A 15,582-nucleotide genomic window follows, 5' to 3' on the forward strand; every position below is an offset into this window, starting at 1 on the left:
TGGGGTCTGTCTGCACTGCTGGAACTGAAATGTTACTGGGGTCTGTCAATACTGCTGAAAATGAAATGGACAACGGAAACCATAGGAATGTAGCCTTTCCATTTTCCAGCTTGAGATGAGGAGTGCAGACTTTCAGTACCTTGAGTATCCTTTTCATTGCAATCAAATGCCCCTCTCTTGTCTTAGAAAATACTAGCTTTTCCACATAGATGTTGTTAATCTGTCTATACTGTTACTACTGAAATCCCACTAATACTGGGCTATGCCTATCCTGCTGTTACAGAAATGTTACAGGGGTCTGTCGATACCGTTACTACTGAAATGTAACTAATACTGTGCTCTGCCTATACTGCAGCTACTGAAATGTAACTCGGGTCCGTCTATACTGTAACTACAGAAGTGTTAATAGGGTCTCCCTAGACTTCTGCAACATAACTGTTAGTGGGGTGTGCGTATACCTTAGCTACAGGAGTATTACAGGGGTCGGTGCATACTATGGGTGCACTAAGTGTTCCCATCGCGGTGTTCCACGTACATGGCCCCCAAGAAATTTAACCAGTCTGACTAGGGCATGCAGTGTGGGCCGAAGCCCACCTGTATGTAATCTGACATTAGCTCTGCTGTCCAGGACACTGCAATGGGATATAGTTATGTAATGCCGGTGGGTTCCAGGGAGCCACCCATGCTGTGGGTCCACAGGGACTTCACATTAGGGATTTGTACTTGTCTGTGTCTATGTATTAAAAACCCCGGTCTGACTGGGGTATGAGTGTGGGCCGAAGCCCACCTGCATTTAATCTGACGTTACCTCAGCTGTGCAGGGCAATGCAATGGGATTTATTTATGTACCGCCGGTGGCTTCCTGGGACCCACCCATGCTGTTGGTCCACACGGACTTCACATTAGGGAGTGGTACCTGCCTGTGTCTATGTATTAAAAACCCCGGTCAGACTGGGGCATGCAGTGTGGGCCGAAGCCCACCTGCATTTTATCTGACGTTACCTCAGCTGTGCAGGGCAATGCAATGGGATTTATTTATGTACCGCCGGTGGCTTCCTGGGACCCACCCATGCTGTTGGTCCACACAGAGTTGTACCTGCCTGTGTCTACTTATAAAGAACCCCAGTCTGACTGGGGCATGCAGTGTGGGCCAAAGCCCACCTGTATGTAATCTGACGTTAGCTCTGCTGTCCAGGGCACTGAAATGGGATATATTTATGTACCGCCGGTGGGTTCCAGGGAGCCACCCATGCTGTGGGTCCACAGGGACTTCACATTAGGGAGTTGTACCTGCCTGTGTATACTTATAAAAAAAACCCAGTCTGACTGGGGCATGCAGTGTGGGCCGAAGCCCACCTGTATTTAATCTGACGTTAGCTCCTCTGTCCAGGGCACTGCAATGGGATGTATTTATGTACCGATGGTGGGTTCCAGGGAGCCACCCATGCTGTGGGTGCACACGGACTTCCCATTGCGGAGTTGTACCCACCTGTGACTATTTATAAAAAACCCCAGTCTCACTAGGGCATGCAGTGTGGGCCGAAGCCCACCTGTATTTAATCTGACGTTACCTCTGCTGGCCAGGGCACTGCAATGGGATGTATTTATGTACCGCCGGTGGGTTCCAGGGAGCCACCCATGCTGTGGGTCCACACGGACTTCACATTAGGGAGTTGTACCTGCCTGAGAATGCTTATAAAAATACCCAGTCTGACTGGGGCATGCAGTGTGGGCCGAAGCCCACCTGTATTTAATCTGACGTTAGCTCCTCTGTCCAGGGCACTACAATGGGATGTATTTATGTACCGCGGGTGGGTTTCAGGGAGAGACCCATGCTGTGGGTGCACACGGACTTCCCATTGCGGAGTTGTACCTGTGACTATTTATAAAAAAAACCAGTCTGACTAGGGCATGCAGTGTGGGCCGAAGCCCACCTGTATTTAATCTGACGTTAGCTCTGCTGTCCAGGGCACTGCAATGGGATATATTTATGTACCGCCGGTGGGTTCCAGGGAGCCACCCATGCTGTTGGTCCACACAGACTTCACATTAGTGAGTTGTACCTGCCTGTGTCTATGTATTAAAAACCCCCGTCTGACTGGGGAATGCAGTGTGGGCCGAAGCCCACCTGTATTTAATCTGCCGTTAGCTCTACTATCCGGGGCACTGCATTGGGACAAACTACAGGAGCAATACAGCGCTAATGAGACGTGTACAGCTACGCTAGCATTTGAGTCCGCTGTAGGCCCGCGATTGCTTAGAGTTTGTGCAGAGGCCTATGTCCTGGGTGCAGTGAAAGTCCGCTTCCTGCCTAGCATTGCTGAAACTGTGCTCAGATCAATTTTTTGTTCATGTCTTGGGTTTCCTAGGACCCACCTATGCTGTTGGTGCAAACTTAGTTCCCATCGCGGTGTTTGACCTGTCCGGCACAAAAGCTGCGTAGCAACACTTTGGTGTGCGCTGTGGATGCTGGGTCGTGCAGGGGGGGTTGGGCAGCATGTAACCCAGGAGAAGAGGCAGTGGTTTGTCCCGCAGGCAGTGCTTGTGCTTAGTTGGAGGTAGTGTGGTGCTTAGCTGAGGTATGCCTTACTAATGAGGGTTTGTCCGAAGTAAAAATTGTTAGGGGGGGGGGGGGCACTCTTGCCGCTATTGTGGCTTAATAGTGGGACCTGGGTACCTGAAATGCAGTCCAGCATGTTGCCCCTTGCCTGCCCTATCCGTTTCTGTGTCGTTTCCATCACTTTCTTGGGTTTTCCAGATTTTCACCAATGAAAACCTTAGCGGAGCATGGGTGATATACAAAAATGCTCGAGTCGCCGATTGACTTCAATGGGGTTCGTTACTCGAAACGAGCACTCGAGCACCGCGGAAAGTTTGATTCGAGCAACGAGCACCCAAGCATTTTGGTGCTCGCTAGAGATGAGCGAACGTACTCGTCCGAGCTTGATACTCGTTCGAGTATTAGCGTGTTTGAGATGCTCGTTACTAGAGGCGAGCACCACGTGATGTTCGAGTTACTTTCACTTTCATCTCTGAGACGTTAGCGCGCTTTTCTGGCCAATAGAAAGATAGGGAAGGCATTACAACTTCCCCCTGTGACGTTCAAGCCCTATACCACCCCCCTGCAGTGAGTGGCTGGCGAGATCAGGTGTCACCCGAGTATAAAAATCGGCCCCTCCCGCGGCTCGCCACAGATGCGTTCTGACATAGAGGAGGGAAAGTGCTGCTGATGCCGGAGCTGCTATAGGGAGAGCGTTAGGAGTGATTTTAGGCTTCAAGAACCCCAATGGTCCTCCTTGGGGCCACATCTGGCCATGTGCAGTACTGTTGAGGCTGCTTTTAGCAGTGTTGCACAAATTTTTTTTTTTGTATATCGGGCATGCAGAGCATTGCGTCCTCAGTCTGCAGTCATTGTACAGAGTATAGGGCCAGTACTGGTGAGGCAGGGAAAGAGATATATAGGCAGTGGGCTTTTTCAAAAAAATTGGGGAAAAATACTATATTTGGGCTGCCTGTGACCGTCTTCAGTTTACTGCGTGTCTGCTGGGGGTAGTAGTCCTAATTAATACGCAGCTAAGTGTTACAGCAGGCTTGCGCAAAATTGTTTCCTGGCTCTGCTGTCTCCGTTACATCACCGCCGTCATCCCGGCAGAGGGAAACAGTATACATAATATTATACGCTGCCTACAGTATCTATCTGCTGGGGGTAGTAGTCCTAATTAATACGCAGCTAAGCGTTACAGCAGGCTTGCGCAAAATTGTTTCCTGGCTCTGCTGTCTCTGTTACATCACCGCCGTCATCCCGCCAGAGGGAAACAGTATACATAATATTATACGCTGCCTACAGTATCTGTCTGCTGGGGGTAGTAGTCCTAATTAATACGCAGCTAAGCGTTTCAGCAGGCTTGCACAAAATTGTTTCCTGGCTCTGCTGTTTCCGTTACATCACCGCCGTCATCCCGCCAGAGGGAAACAGTACACATAATATTATACGCTGCCTACAGTATCTGTCTGCTGTATCAGCTCAGCATTTAAAAAAAAATAGAAGCAAAATAATTAAGGCCTGCTTCTGCGCTGTGAATTCCACTAGCTCAGTCATACGCACCTACGTCTCACTACAGGCGTGCGCAAAATTGTTCATGGTTCTGCTGTGCGTTCCGTAAGGGAAGTCAGCCTCCAACCACAGGCCAATAAGCGGCACATTTAATTACAGCGTTCTGTTTCTGCACTACTGGTAATACAGCACGCTGAGGGGTAGGGGTAGGCCTAGAGGACGTGGACGCGGGCGAGGACGTGGAGGCCCAAGTCAGGGTGTGGGCACAGGCCGAGCTCCTGATCCAGGTGTATCGCAGCCGACTGCTGCGGGATTAGGAGAGAGGCACGTTTCTGGCGGTCCCACATTCATCTCACAATCAATGGGTCCACGCGGTAGACCTTTATTAGAAAATGAGCAGTGTGAGCAGGTCCTGTCGTGGATGGCAGAAAGTGCATCCAGCAATCTATCGACCACCCAGTCTTCTACGCCGTCCACTGCTGCAACTCTGAATCCTCTGGCTGCTGCTCCTCCTTCCTCCCAGCCTCCTCACTCCATTACAATGGCACATTCTGAGGAGCAGGCAGACTCCCAGGAACTATTCCCGGGCCCCTGCCCAGAATGGCCAGCAATGGTTCCTCTCCCACCGGAGGAGTTTGTCGTGACCGATGCCCAACCTTTGGAAAGTTCCCGGGGTCCGGGGGATGAGGCTGGGGACTTCCGGCAACTGTCTCAAGAGCTTTCAGTGGGTGAGGAGGACGATGACGATGAGACACAGTTGTCTATCACTCAGGTAGTAGTAATTGGAGTAAGTCCGAGGGAGGAGCGCACAGAGGATTCGGAGGAAGAGCAGCAGGACGATGAGGTGACTGACCCCACCTGGTTTGCTACGCCTACTGAGGACAGGTCTTCAGAGGGGGAGGCAAGTGCAGCAGCAGGGCAGGTTGGAAGAGGCAGTGCGGTGGCCAGGGGTAGAGGCAGGGCCAGACCGAATAATCCACCAACTGTTTCCCAAAGCGCCCCCTCGCGCCATGCCACCCTGCAGAGGCCGAGGTGCTCAAAGGTCTGGCAGTTTTTCACTGAGAGCGCAGACGACCGACGAACAGTGGTGTGCAACCTTTGTCGTGCCAAGATCACCCGGGGAGCCACCACCACCAGCCTCACCACCACCAGCATGCGCAGACATATGATGGCCAAGCACCCCACAAGGTGCACCTCCGGTTTGCACCGCTGCCTCGCCCCCTGTGCCCCAACCTGCCACTGAGATCCAACCCCCCTCTCAGGACACAGGCACTACCGTCTCCTGGCCTGCACCCACACCCTCACCTCCGCTGTCCTCGGCCCCATCCACCAATGTCTCTCAGCGCACCGTCCAGCCGTCGCTAGCACAAGTGTTGGAGCGCAAGCGCAAGTACGCCGCCACGCACTCGCACGCTCAAGCGTTCAACGTGCACATAGCCAAATTTATCAGCCGGGAGATGCTGCCGTATAGGCTTGTGGAAACCGAGGCTTTCAAAGGTATGATGGCGGCCGCGGCCCCGCGCTACTCAGTTCCCAGTCGCCACTACTTTTCCCGATGTGCCGTCCCAGCCCTGCACGATCACGTCTCCCGCAACATTGTACGCGCCCTCACCAACGCGGTTACTGCCAAGGTCCACTTAACAACGGACACGTGGACAAGCACAGGCGGGCAGGGCCACTATATCTCCCTGACGGCACATTGGGTGAATTTAGTGGAGACTGGGACAGAGTCAGAGCCTGGGACCGCTCACGTCCTACCCACCCCCAGAATTGCGGGCCCCAGCTCGGTGGTGGTATCTGCGGCGGTGTATGCTTCCTCCACTAAACCTCCCTCCTCCTCCTACGCAACCTCTGTCTCGCAATCAAGATGTGCCAGCAGCAGCATGTCGCCAGGAGTCAGTGTCGCACGGCACGGCAGCACAGCGGTGGGCAAGCGTCAGCAGGCCGTGCTGAAACTACTCAGCTTAGGAGAGAAGAGGCCCACGGCCCACAAACTGCTGCAGGGTCTGACAGAGCAGACCAACCGCTGGCTTGCGCCGCTGAGCCTTCAACCGGGCATGGTCGTGTGTGATAACGGTCGTAACCTGGTGGCGGCTCTGCAGCTCGGCAGCCTCACGCACGTGCCATGCCTGGCCCACATCTTTAATTTGGTGGTTCAGCGCTTTCTGAAAAGCTACCCACGCTTGTCAGACCTGTTCGGAAAGGTGCGCCGACTCTGCGCACATTTCCGCAAGTCCCACTCGGACGCTGCTACCCTGCGCACCCTGCAACATCGGTTTCATCTACCAGTGCACCGACTGCTGTGCGACGTGCCCACAAAGTGGAACTCTACGCTCCACATGTTGGCCAGGCTCTATGAGCAGCGTAGAGCTATAGTGGAATACCAACTCCAACATGGGCGGCGCAGTGGGAGTCAGCCTCCTCAATTCTTTACAGAAGAGTGGGCCTGGTTGGCAGACATCTGCCAGGTCCTTGGAAACTTTGAGGAGTCTACCCAGATGGTGAGCGGCGATGCTGCAATCATTAGCGTCACCATTCCTCTGCTATGCCTCTTGAGAAGTTCCCTGCAAAGCATAAGGGCAGACACTTTGCGCTCGGAAACAGAGGCGGGGGAAGACAGTATGTCGCTGGATAGTCAAAGCACCCTCCTGTATCGTCTCAGCGCGTTGAGAGGGAGGAGGAGGAGGGGGGGAGGATGAGGAGGAGGGGGAAGAGACAGCTTGGCCCACTGCTGAGGGTACCCATGCTGCTTGCCTGTCATCCTTTCAGCGTGTATGGCCTGAGGAGGAGGAGGAGGATCCTGAAAGTGATCTTCCTAGTGAGGACAGCCATGTGTTGCGTACAGGTACCCTGGCACACATGGCTGACCATGTTAGGATGCCTTTCTCGTGACCCTCGCGTTACACGTATTCTGGCCACTACGGATTGCTGGGTGTACACACTGCTCGACCCACGGTATAAGGAGAACCTTTCCACTCTCATACCCGAAGAGGAAAGGGGTTCGAGAGTGATGCTATACCACAGGACCCTGGCGGAGAAACTGATGGTAAAATTCCCATCTGACAGCGCTAGTGGCCGAAGACGCAGTTCCGAGGGTCAAGTAGAAGGGCAGGCGCGGAGATCAGGCAGCATGTACAGAACAGGCAGGGGAACACTCTCTAAGGCCTTTGACAGCTTTCTGGCTCCCCAGCAAGACTGTGTCACCGCTCCCCAGTCAAGGCTGAGTCGGCGGGAGCACTGTAAAAGGATGGTGAGGGAGTACGTAGCCGTCTTGTCAGAGAGGGTGTTTAGTTTGGCTGGGGGAATCATCACAGATAAGCATAACCGACAGTGCCGACAGGTTTACACTCATCAAGATGAACAAAGCCTGGATTTCCCCAGACTTCTCTTCTCCACCAGCGGACAGCAGCGATACCTAAACAATACGTAGGCTGCACCCGCGGATGGAAGCATTGGTCTCTATCACCATCAAAAACGTGGACCTTTTAGCTTCATCAATCTGTGTATAATATTCATCCTCCTCCTCCTGCTCCTCCTGAAACCTGACGTAATCACGCCGAACGGGCAATTTTTCTTAGGCCCACAAGGCTCAGTCATATAATTTTTGTAAACAATTTTTATACGTTTCAATGCTCATTAAAGCATTGAAACTTGCACCTGGGCTGCCTCCAGGCCTAGTTACAAATTAAGCCACATTAACCAAAGCGATTAATGGGTTTCACCTGCCCTCTTGGTTGGGCATGGGCAATTTTTCTGACGTACATTAGTAGTGTTGGTACACCAATTTTTTGGGGCCCTCGCCTACAGTGTAATCCAATTAATTTTTTGCCCACCTGCATTAAACCTGACGTTAGCTTTGCTGTCCAGGGCACTGCAATGGGATATATTTATGTACCGTCGGTGGGTTCCAGGGAGCCACCCATGCTGTCGGTCCACACAGAGTTGTAACTGCATGTGTCCACTTCTAAAGAACCCCAGTCTGACTGGGGCATGCAGTGTGGGCCGAAGCCCACCTGCATTAAACATGACATTACCTCAGCTGTGATGGGCAATGCAATGGGATATATTTATGTACCGCCGGTGGCTTCCTGGCACCCACCCATGCTGTCGGTTCACATGGAGTTGTAACTGCATGTGTCCACTTCTAAAGAACCCCAGTCTGACTGGGGCATGCAGTGTGGGCCAAAGCCCACCTGCATTAAACATGACATTACCTCAGCTGTGCTGGGCACTGCAATGGGATATATTTATGTACCGTCGGTGGGTTCCAGGGAGCCACCCATGCTGTCGGTCCACACGGAGTTGTAACTGCATGTGTCCACTTCTAAAGAACCCCAGTCTGACTGGGGCATGCAGTGTGGGCCGAAGCCCACCTGCATTAAACATGACATTACCTCAGCTGTGATGGGCAATGCAATGGGATATATTTATGTACCGCCGGTGGCTTCCTGGCACCCACCCATGCTGTCGGTTCACACGGAGTTGTAACTGCATGTGTCCACTTCTAAAGAACCCCAGTCTGACTGGGGCATGCAGTGTGGGCCGAAGCCCACCTGCATTAAACATGACATTACCTCAGCTGTACTGGGCACTGCAATGGGATATATTTATGTACCGCCGGTGGCTTCCTGGCACCCACCCATGCTGTCGGTTCACACGGAGTTGTAACTGCATGTGTCCACTTCTAAAGAACCCCAGTCTGACTGGGGCATGCAGTGTGGGCCGAAGCCCACCTGCATTAAACATGACATTACCTCAGCTGTGCTGGGCACTGCAATGGGATATATTTATGTACCGTCGGTGGGTTCCAGGGAGCCACCCATGCTGTCGGTCCACACGGAGTTGTAACTGCATGTGTCCACTTCTAAAGAACCCCAGTCTGACTGTGGCATGCAGTGTGGGCCGAAGCCCACCTGCATTAAACATGACATTACCTCAGCTGTGATGGGCAATGCAATGGGATATATTTATGTACCGCCGCTGGCTTCCTGGCACCCACCCATGCTGTTGGTTCGCACGGAGTTGTAACTGCATGTGTCCACTTCTAAAGAACCCCAGTCTGACTGGGGCATGCAGTGTGGGCCGAAGCCCACCTGCATTAAACATGACATTACCTCAGCTGTGCTGGGCACTGCAATGGGATGTATTTATGTACCGTCGGTAGGTTCCAGGGAGCCACCCATGCTGTCGGTCCACACAGAGTTGTAACTGCATGTGTCCACTTCTAAAGAACCCCAGTCTGACTGGGGCATGCAGTGTGGGTCGAAGCCCACCTGCATTAAACATGACATTACCTCTGCTGTGATGGGCAATGCAATGGGATATATTTATATACCGCCGGTGGCTTCCTGGCACCCACCCATGCTGTCGGTTCACACGGAGTTGTAACTGCATGTGTCCACTTCTAAAGAACCCCAGTCTGACTGGGGCATGCAGTGTGGGCCGAAGCCCACCTGCATTAAACATGACATTACCTCAGCTGTGCTGGGCACTGCAATGGGATATATTTATGTACCGTCGGTGGGTTCCAAGGAGCCACCCATGCTGTCGGTCCACACGGAGTTGTAACTGCATGTGTCCACTTCTAAAGAACCCCAGTCTGACTGGGGCATGCAGTGTGGGCCGAAGCCCACCTGCATTAAACATGACATTACCTCAGCTGTGCTGGGCACTGCAATGGGATATATTTATATACCGCCGGTGGCTTCCTGGCACCCATCCATGCTGTCGGTTCACACAGAGTTGTAACTGCATGTGTCCACTTCTAAAGAACCCCAGTCTGACTGGGGCATGCAGTGTGGGCCGAAGCCCACCTGCATTAAACATGACATTACCTCAGCTGTGCTGGGCACTGCAATGGGATATATTTATGTACCGCCGGTGGCTTCCTGGCACCCACCCATGCTGTCGGTTCACCCGGAGTTGTAACTGCATGTGTCCACTTCTAAAGAACCCCAGTCTGACTGGGGCATGCAGTGTGGGCCGAAGCCCACCTGCATTAAACATGACATTACCTCAGCTGTGATGGGCAATGCAATGGGATGTATTTATGTACCGCCGGTGGCTTCCTGGCACCCACCCATGCTGTCGGTCCATAGGGACTTCACAATAGTAAGTTGTACCTGCCTGTGTCTATGAATTAAAAACCCCGGTCAGGTTGGGGCATGCAGTTTGGGCTGAAGCCCACCTGCATTTAATCTGACGTTAGCTCTGCTGTCCAGGGCACTGCAATTGGATACATTTATGTACAGCTGGTGGGTTCCAGGAAGCCACCCATACTGTAGGTGCACACGGAATTCCCATTGCGGAGTTGTACCTGCCTGTGACTATTTATAAAAAAACGCGGTCTGACTGGGGCATGCAGACACCTTGACAGAATGAATAGTGTGTGGCACATAGGTTCCCCATTGCTATGCCCACGTGTGCAGCTCCTGATGGGGGTGGCACAGGATTATATTTCTCATTGCTTCTGTACAGCATTGTGGGCTCTCGCCCCGCCCCTTTTAAAGAGGGTCGCTGCCTAGCCGTGCCAACCCTCTGCAGTGTGTGCCTGCGGTTCCTCCTCATGGCAGACACACTTATAAATAGACATGAGGGTGGTGTGGCATGAGGGCAGCTGAAGGCTGTGTAGGGACACTTTAGTGTGCGCTGTGGACACTGGGTCGTGCGGGGGGTTGGGCAGCATGTAACCCAGGAGAAGTGGAAGCGGAGTGTCATGCAGGCAGTGATTGTGCTTTGTTGGAGGTAGTGTGGTGCTTAGCTAAGGTATGCATTGCTAATGAGGGCTTTTCAGACGTAAAAATTGTTGGGGGGGGGGCACTCTTGCCGCTATTGTGGCTTAATAGTGGGACCTGGGAACTTGAGATGCAGCCCAACATGTAGCCCCTCGCCTGCCCTATCTGTTGCTGTGTCGTTCCCATCACTTTCTTGAATTGCCCAGATTTTCACAAATGGAAACCTTAGCGAGCATCGGCGATATACAAAAATGCTCAGGTCGCCCACTGACTTCAATGGGGTTCGTTATTCGAAACGAGCCCTCGAGCATCGCGAAAAATTCGTCCCGAGTAACGAGCACCCGAGCATTTTGGTGCTCACTCATCTCTAGTATTCGCTCATCTCTACTCTGCACCCCCACAGAAAAGTTGGGATTTTCGAATATCAGGACCAAAGGGAACGTTGTAAGTCCTAGTCCGCAGGCCTGCTTGTGTCAAAAGGTAAAGGGAGAATGCTATTGTTGACCTATGCTCAGGATAGGTCATCAATAGTTGATCAGCTGCGGTCCGTCGCTCAGGACCCCAGCCGATCAGCTGATTGTGTACCTGCAGACAGCGCCGCAATTACACAGAGATTGGAGCAGAAGAAGCTGAAGTCTCCACTCCGACCTCTGTGTAATGGCTGGCGTTTGTAACTGCAAGCGTGGCTCTTATTGAAAGCAACACATGCCGTGCCTGCAGTTATAAGCACTAGCCACTACGCAGTGGTAGGAGCAGAGACTGACGCTGCTTCCGCTCCGACCTCTGTGTTATTGCAGCACTGTCAGCAGGCACACAATCAGCTGATCAGTCAGGGTCTTGAGCGATGGACCCTAGCCAATCAACTATTCATGACCCTCCCTAGGACAGGTCATCAGTAATATTCTCCCTGGAAAACCCCTTTAAGGATCCTCATGGCAAAGCAAAATCAAATAAGTCTAGGCCCTTCTTCTTTATTAATCCATAAGAGGTAATTGGTAGAATTCCCTACGAAAGCACTTTCTAACTGCACTCATTGTTTGGAATGTTTGTGGAGAAACCAGTTCACTATTTACAAGTGGACAGAAGCTCTATGATAGGATATCACATTGGACAACACCCATTCCTATTCCCAGAAATTTAGGGCATAGGAAACATTTATAACCCAATCTATGATGAAATCCTGTCCAAATCAAATCAATAAAGAGAGATCTGAAGGGTTTAAAGAATCTTCCAGGAAGGAGGATAGGAATCTTCTGGGAGAAATATAAAACACCTGGCAATATATTCATCTTTCGAGAGTGTAGTCTCCCCAAGTAGGACAACAGAAAGGACCTCCAAGAAGCCTGATCCTTTTTGATTCCCTCAAACAAAGGGAGTAAGTTAAGTTTATATAGATCATCCAAGCTCGAGGGCACACTTACACATCCAAATACTTTTCTTTTTTATAAAGGCCCTTTCACATAGGCTGATCATCAGGCACGAATGTTCGCCCGATAGTTTGTTTCCCCAATCATTGACCTGTGTGAATATGATCATGTCTTTTGGGCAGGCATTAAAATGCTTGCTCGTCAGCAGCACATCTCCTTGTGTAGACAGGGAGATATGCTGTCCGCCAATGCATTCTGTATGGGTACAGAATGGTTATGTTTCCATACTACAATAATCTGCCCATGTACATTTTATTAACAAACACGAACCAACATGCTCATTATTGGTTGGCGCTTGTTATCACAGACTGATTTGCTGCTCATGTAAAACCACCCTAACCCCAGGGCAATCTTTTTATAAAGTGGTCTCCCGAACTGTAAGACCAGCCTTACATGTTTTCATACTAGTTCCATACTAGTGCCAATGTAAAATTATTAGTACCCACCTGAGTACCAGTCATATAATTATTTATTGTAAAGCGCCATTAATTCCAGGGCGTCGCACTTATGAGAACAGGTGTTTAAATACATAAAATATATAAAATGACTAGAGATGAGCTAGCCTACTCGGCCACGCCCCTTTTTCGCCCGAGCACCGCGATTTTTGAGTACTTCTGTACTCGGGCGAGAAGATTCAGGGGGTGCTGTGGGTGAGTGGGGGGTTGCAGCGGGGAGTGGGGGGGAGAGGGAGAGAGAGAGGACTCCCCCCTGTTCCCCGCTGCTACTCCCCGTGCCGCCACGCCTCCCCCCGCCCCCGGCGCCCCCCGAATCTTTTCACCCGAGTACTGAAGTACTCGAAAATCGCGGTGCTCGATCGAGTAAATACTCGAAACGAGTAGATTCGCTCATCTCTAAAAATGACAGGAACAATAAATGTTAGTTCTTATATGATAGACCATAGGAAAATAGCACAATGTGACCTATTGTGGGCAGGTCTGTGACAACTTTCAATAAGACAACTGTGCTTCATGCCCATAGCAACCAATCACAAAGCAGCATTGTGAGCCTGTATGCAAAAGTTCAGCATGGGGCCCCTCACACAACTTTCCTCTGCATTGTTGGGTTTCTTAAGAAGCCCATTAATGCAATACTAGCAGCCGGGAGTAATACTAGAATCTTATAAGATTAGTCAGAGGCTAAATGTGGGGTGTCTAGACCCCTGGCTAATAGGTGGCAGGGCAGAAGGTGATGTAACTGGACTGTTGGGGGTCATGTTTACATTGGAAATACAGCCTATAGATTAGTAATGGTCATTAAATCTGTGAGTCAGTGTGAAAATCTATAAGGCAAAGTACAAGCATATCTGTAAAGGGGTTCTCCACTTTGGATATTCCATACTTCTTATGAATGCCCTTTAAAGAGTAATTCAACTTTTAAACTTTCATTCCTAAATAGAGATGAGCGAACGTACTCGTCCGAGCTTGATATTCGTGCGAATATTGGGGTGTTCGGGATGCTCGTTACTCGTAACGAGTACCACGCGGTGTTCCGGTTACTTTCAGTTTCCTCTCTGAGATGTTAGCGCGCTTTTCTGGCCAATTGAAAGACAGGGAAGGCATTACAACTTCCCCCTGTGACGTTCAAGCCCTATACCACCCCCCTGCTGTGAGTGGCTGGGGAGAACTGATGTCACCCGAGTATAAAAATCGGCCCCTCCCGCGGCTCGCCACACATGCCTTGTGACGTAGCTGAGGGAAAGTACTATCGTGCTGGAGCTGCTGTAGGGAGAGCGTTAGGAGTTAGTGTAGGCTTCAAGAACCCCAACGGCCCTTCTTAGGGCCACATCTACTAGTGTGCTACAGTACTGTGTTAGCACAGTATTTTTTATTTTTTTTCCAAAATTGGATCTGCAGAGCATTGCGCCCTGCAATAGGGACAGAAGTGGGGGTTAGGCAGGGAGAGTGTTAGGAGTTAGTGTAGGCTTCAAGAACCCCAACGGTCCTTTCTAGGGCCACATCTATCCGTGTGCAGTACTGTCCAGGCTGCTGTTAGCAGTGTTGCATTTTTTTTTTTTTTTCCTCAAAACCGGCTGTGCAGAGCATTGCACCCGGCATTAATACTACAGGGATAGAATTGTGTAGGCAGGGCCAGAAGACATACATTATTCATTGAATACACGCAGTGTGGGTGTTCCTTGTAAAAAGCAGGGAAAAAATTCTATTTGGCCTGCCTCTTACAGTACTCAGGGCTCTGTGTACGTGTGTGCTGTGCGCTGAACGTTCAGAAAAAATCAGACGCAGTCAGCTACGTTTTACCGCAGGCGTGCGGCAATTTTTTTCCTGCATGGGAAATCCCTGATCTGCTGTAGGTAGCGAATTACTTTGCATCACTGCAGTTCTGGGACAAATTGGCAGGGCCACAACACAGTTATTAAACTTAGTATTCATTGAATACACGCAGTGTGGGTGTTCCTTGTAAAAAGCAGGGAAAAAATTCTATTTGGCCTGCCTCTTACAGTACTCAGGGCTCTGTGTACGTGTGTGCTGTGCGCTGAACGTTCAGAAAAAATCAGACGCAACCAGCTACGGTTGAGTGCAGCCTTGCGCCAATTTCTTTCCTGCCTGGGAAATACCTGCTCTGCCACAGTTAGTAACTCTGCAACAGTAAAGTTCTGTGACACATTTGCAGGGCCGCAACACAGTTATTAAACTTAGTAGTATTCATTGAATACACGCAGTGTGGCTTGTCCTTTGAAAAACAAGGGAAAAAATTGTATTTTGGCTGCAGGCTTGCGCCACTTTCTTTCCTGCCTGGGAAATCAAATCACTGGTAATACACCATGCTGAGGGGTAGAGGTAGGCCTATAGGACGTGGACGCGGGCGAGGACGCGGAGGCCCAAGTCAGGGTGTGGGCACAGGCCGAGCCAGTGTGGTGGCCAGGGGTAGAGGCAGGGCCAGACCGAATAATCCACCAACTGTTTCCCAAAGCGCCCCCTCACGCCATGCCACCCTGCACAGGACAAGGTGCTCAAAGGTGTGGCAGTTTTTCACAGAGACGCCTGACGACCGACAAACAGTGGTGCGCAACCTTTGTCGCGCCAAGATCAGCTGGGGAGGCACCACCAACAGCATGCGCAGGCATATGATGGCCAAGCACCCCACAAGGTGGGACGATGCCCGTTCACCGCCTCCGGTTTGCACCACTGCCTCTCCCCCTGTGCCCCAACCTGCCACTGAGATCCAACCCCCCTATGAGGACACAGGCACTACCGTCTCCTGGCCTGCACCCACACCCTCACCTCCGCTGTCCTCGGCCCCATCCACCAATGTCTCTCAGCGTAGTGTCCAGACGTCGCTAGCGCCACAGTTTGAGCGCAAGCGCAAGTACGACGCCACGCACCCGCACGCTCAAGCGTTAAATGTGCAC

This window comes from Eleutherodactylus coqui, chromosome 4 (assembly GCF_035609145.1).
Source record: "Eleutherodactylus coqui strain aEleCoq1 chromosome 4, aEleCoq1.hap1, whole genome shotgun sequence".
Lineage (NCBI taxonomy): Eukaryota > Metazoa > Chordata > Amphibia > Anura > Eleutherodactylidae > Eleutherodactylus > Eleutherodactylus coqui.